The sequence below is a fragment of the Aedes aegypti genome, unplaced genomic scaffold, assembly GCF_002204515.2.
Source record: "Aedes aegypti strain LVP_AGWG unplaced genomic scaffold, AaegL5.0 Primary Assembly AGWG_AaegL5_hic_scaff_357_PBJ_arrow, whole genome shotgun sequence".
NCBI lineage: Eukaryota > Metazoa > Arthropoda > Insecta > Diptera > Culicidae > Aedes > Aedes aegypti.
Window position 1 is genome coordinate 8623 of NW_018736021.1, and position 5164 is coordinate 13786.

General features: G+C 38.7%; 1 pseudogene across 1 annotated transcript; it reads left to right on the forward strand.

The window, feature by feature from the left end:
- The first annotated feature begins 2170 nt into the window (after nucleotides 1-2170).
- LOC110681077 lies at nucleotides 2171-3618 on the forward strand (annotated as a pseudogene). The gene is made up of 2 exons (XR_002503088.1): nucleotides 2171-2340; nucleotides 2414-3618. The product of XR_002503088.1 is annotated as a casein kinase II subunit alpha-like (transcript).
- The last annotated feature ends 1546 nt before the right edge of the window (nucleotides 3619-5164 follow it).

Consider the following 5164-nt stretch of genomic DNA (forward strand, 5'->3'; position numbering starts at 1 on the left):
CTTGACACTTTTGATCATACTAGTTTTAATTATGAATCGTGGTTTACGGCTAACCAGCCGAGTGGAAGTTTAACCACTACCGAAAAGCTAAACATTACGTATAATTTGCAATTGGATTAGATGGACAAATTGATGTGAAGATTTGCGAAAAAGTTACACGTCTTCTCAGTGAGAATCGAACTCACGACTCCCCGATCTCTAGTTGGGGCACGTTAACCACTACGCCATGAGAGGACTCATGAACGCAGAAGTTAACCTGAATTCGATTTCAGCTCAATAATCACGTGATTCTTTTTCGCAAAGTGCACCTCTTTCGGAAGAATTAGATGCCCATCCAAACACAACGCTTTCATATATATCCAATGCCTAGCCCGAGAGCGCATTGTTTTTTAGGTATAGGAATAGCACACTACACTAGCCAGCAACTGCGCTGGCTGAGGTATCTATTGTGTGGGCTTCCAATGGGTCGCGACGTTCTCAAACGACCGTTTACGGAACATGAGTCCGTTGCTCGATACTTTTGATCATGTTTGACGTTCGGTTAGTCGACAAAAACACCACAGGGGTTTTAGTTTTAACACTGCAACCCATGGGGTTGTTCCTATCTGACATTTCGAAAGGGACACGGAAAACAAAATACACAAATAATTTGAGTTTAAGCCAAGGGGTGTGACAAAATCCAAAAATAACACAAAAACTATGTTTTTTGAACTCAAACTAAAGGAAAACATTAGAAAATTGAGTAAACATGTGTTATTGGCCTAAACATAAGCGTTTGGCACTAAAATTGGGACAGGGCTTTAGGACCCTATTGAATCATTACAATTCCCATAAAAATCTCTACATTTTAAGGTCTAGAAATTCCAAGGATACTATCAGAAACCCCACCAAAATAACGAGAATATCACATAAACACTTAGAACTTCCGGAATTCAACATGCTGTTAAGAAAATACACGGGGAGCATCAAAATTCTACCGCAATTTTAGCAGAATCTCAGTACTGGTGCTAGAAAATATGTGATTCCTAATTTGATAGCTGTAGTCTCAACTCAGACAACCAGAAATCGCATGAAAAATCACGTAATAACTCGTTTATTCATACAAATTACATTAAACCCGCAACACACGGTGGATAACATCGTCAGATTGATATGTTTCCTCGCATAAAACGCTTTTTTCTGAGTTCATTTGTACATTTTCTTTCGTCCCGCACACTTGTGCAAAGTAAGTCGAATTAATTCGTAGCAGCTGTCAAATAAACATTTGTTATCATACGTTATGTCGCATAAGATCACAGGTTAGTTCGGTAGAAAATTTATACACTCGCATTGTATGCTATTATTCATCACATAGTATATGCACGTATATCGCCTCCACTTTTGTACGTAGAATGCCTTTTCGCGACATCTTATACGTGAAAATTTGCACATACAAAGCCTCCAGGTGACTTTATTATACGTACATTTTGGTTGTCTGGGAAGATCTCTTCATAGATGTTAAGCTAATATTTAAAAAAAATAATCAATCACTGGCGTTGGCGAAGACCGAAAACCATTCAGAAAATTCTTTGATGTACCATCATCATAAAATCATAGACATAAAGAGAGTACCAGACTAATCGCAAAATTACACTACAAATCTTGTCAAATTACAGCACCTTCATGATTGTGTGCAAATTGTCGCGTAATCGATTAGATTCCATGCATTTCCGTCATATGCATGATTTTATTAATTTTAGCCGTCACTCTGAATAGATTGTTCTTTACGTGCAGAAACATTCTGCACTCTGAATGGAAATTTCTTAACGTGCAGCTTCAGCCACTGCTCATGTTCGAAAGTAGTAAGTACTACATGTTCGAAAAGTTTTTATTCATACCAAAGTGTAGTAAACTTTGTGGATTTTGTTTTTGAGTATATGCTACATGTAGTAAAGTTCAACGTTTTTTTGTTCATATCACATTATCTCGCATAAATTCTGAGAGAAATTCATCTTCGGCAAGAAACTGTTTCTTCGCGACGACAGTAATTTTTTTTTTTGTTTTCCAGTGTATATCATGCGGTGCTACTGAATCACCCCCCGTAAAGACATTAGTCGAAAAAGGGCGTGTTGAGTTTTCCATCGCGAGTTGTCTGATTTGACGTAACGATGACAGATCGGCCGAAGTCGCCGCTCTTTGGTTGAGTCTCTTTATCGATATTCTCGTGTCATTTTTTCGCTGTCCTCGTTCTACGGACTTTTTTCTCGTCGCCACCATCTTGAATCAACCTGGCTTCTTCAAAAAGTCTGTGTATCGGACTCGTCTAGATCGAGGACGATTTGTGAAGTTATTACATTTCCGGTACGGTATAAAGTAGTGATAAAAGATAGTGTACACATTACGGAACATTTTTCTCCGTTCGGCCCAATTGCAGGCTTATGCCCATCATCGATTTCCGCATTTGAAGTTCGCTCTTTCTTCCCTTCATTCTGGGAGTCTGCTAACGACTGCAGTAAAGAAGAAGAAGAGCGACCAAGAAGACGAGTTTCGGAAGCAGCAGAAGAGGAAGCACTTCAGGAAAGCAGGGAGTGAAAATCACGGAATGACATTACCCAGCAGTGCACGAGTTTATGCGGACGTCAATTCGCACAAGCCTCGTGAATATTGGGATTACGAGAATTATGTCGTCGATTGGGCCAATCAGGATGATTATCAACTAGTCCGTAAACTTGGTCGAGGAAAATACAGTGAAGTGTTTGAAGCTATTAAAATTACCAACAATGAAAAGTGTGTGGTGAAAATTCTGAAACCAGTAAAAAAGAAGAAGATAAAACGAGAAATCAAGATTCTGGAGAATCTGCGTGGTGGCACGAATATAATTACTTTGCTGGCCGTAGTAAAAGATCCGGTTTCGCGCACACCGGCTCTCATTTTTGAGCATGTGAACAACACTGATTTCAAACAACTTTACCAGACCCTGACGGATTACGATATCCGATACTATTTGTATGAACTGCTGAAGGCATTGGATTATTGTCATAGCATGGGAATTATGCACCGTGATGTGAAACCGCATAATGTTATGATTGATCACGAGAATCGGAAGTTGCGGCTTATTGATTGGGGCTTGGCCGAATTCTACCATCCAGGACAGGAATACAATGTTCGTGTTGCTAGCCGCTATTTCAAGGGCCCTGAACTGCTAGTCGATTATCAAATGTATGACTACTCACTGGATATGTGGTCCCTTGGATGTATGCTTGCCTCTATGATCTTCCGGAAGGAACCATTCTTCCATGGTCACGATAACTACGATCAATTGGTGCGTATTGCCAAGGTTTTGGGTACGGAAGACCTCTTTGCGTATCTCGACAAATATAACATCGAGCTAGAATCCACGCTTCAATGATATCCCTCTCAAGACACTCCCGGAAGCGATGGGAACGTTTCGTGCACTCCGAGAATCAGCATCTAGTATCTCCAGAAGCATCTGGATTTTCTTGATAAAACTACTTCGTTACGATCACTACGAACGTCTTACTGCAAGGGAAGCTATGGAACATCCTTATTTTGCGGTCAATCGTTAAATGGCCAGATGCCCTCCACCATCCGTCCTCTACGAAGGGAAGCAATCAATAATTGTAAACCACATCAAATAATTACAATAAATGATGAACTATAACATTAATTACAATGGTAAAAACAATAAATTCATAAGCATATGATTCAATATTTCGAATAACCAGGGAAAACATCTGAGAAAGGTCGTTAGGAGTATGACGTCAAACATTATGCGAATACCTAATTAACGCAAATCGAAACTCCAATTTATCGTTGACGATGTGCAAAATATAAACTTATGAGGAATGAAAGTTTTTGTTATCAATTAGTAGGCATAGTCTTGGCTTTGTTGGTTCCTTTGTACATGCATTTGTTTATTAATGAGAATTCCTCGTCTTTTGCTTCAGATAATTTTCGTCTCTGATTTGAGGTTGCTGGGATAATATTCTGTGGGATATTCTCGATCATCGGTAAGTATGCAAAAGAAAAATATTATTCATCCATGTTGATTCATTTTTTGCATTAGAGTGGAGCAAATGTTTAACAATCGATAATTCAGGGCTGGTAGCGAGTCACTTTTTCAGTGATAGTCACTTTTTTCTACCTGGTCACTAAAGTCACTTTTTTTTTGGAAAATTGATCACTAAAGCCACTATTTTTCGCAATCTGATAACAAAAAATCACTATCCTGCAGAGATAGGGTGCCGGTGCCATTAGTGGACTACCTAAGCTATAAAAAATCATAACAAAATAACGAAAAGCCCTAACAGAGATCTTTTGGCGTCAACAGAAAGATTTCAACCTCTACTATTATGGGAAAAATATAAAAAAAGAGTGTTAAAACTAATTTTTTTAACATAAAATCGCTTGAGCCACTATTGGTACACGTGTTCCAGTAGTTGCGCTAGTGCTCCAGTAGTAGACGTTTCGGGAATGATATAAGGAATTTTTAAACAAAATGGTAAATTTTTTACATAGGTTTAACATTTTTCCCTCGGGAACAGCAATTAATATTCTTTCGAATGAAGCCATAAAGATCATCTCCAAGGCTTTTCTTCATTTTTATACATCCATTTTAAAAACTGCTTCCAACCATTGGTTCACTACTGGAACACGACGGCTTACTATTGGTGCAAGGGAGCCAATTTTTTACGTAAAACTTATTATTTATATGACTTTTTGATAGATAAAAAGCTGAAATTTGACAAAATCGACTAAACTAGAGGCGATCTATCCACCAAAAATAGCACATGTCGTTTTTATCGAAAAATGTACGTTTTATTCCATAGTCCAATCTACTGGTACATTACAAACCATTGGTACGGACACCCTATATAATCTGAACTGGAAATTAAAGTGTCTAAAGGCTATGAGTACACTATGGCAAATATTCGGCTTTATATTGGTACAGAACCAAACAAATGTTGACATTGCAAAGATTCTGTCCAGAAAACCGATGTTTGTTGATTTATACTTAGCCAAATATGTGTGGGCTTCGTAGCCGTGCGGTTAATGTCACCAAGGCATTTAGACACGTCGTGCTAAGGAGTGTGGGTTCGATCCCGGCCCTCAGGCCGAAAAACTTTCCGAGAGGAATGTTTTCCGACTATGCCACTAGGCGTTG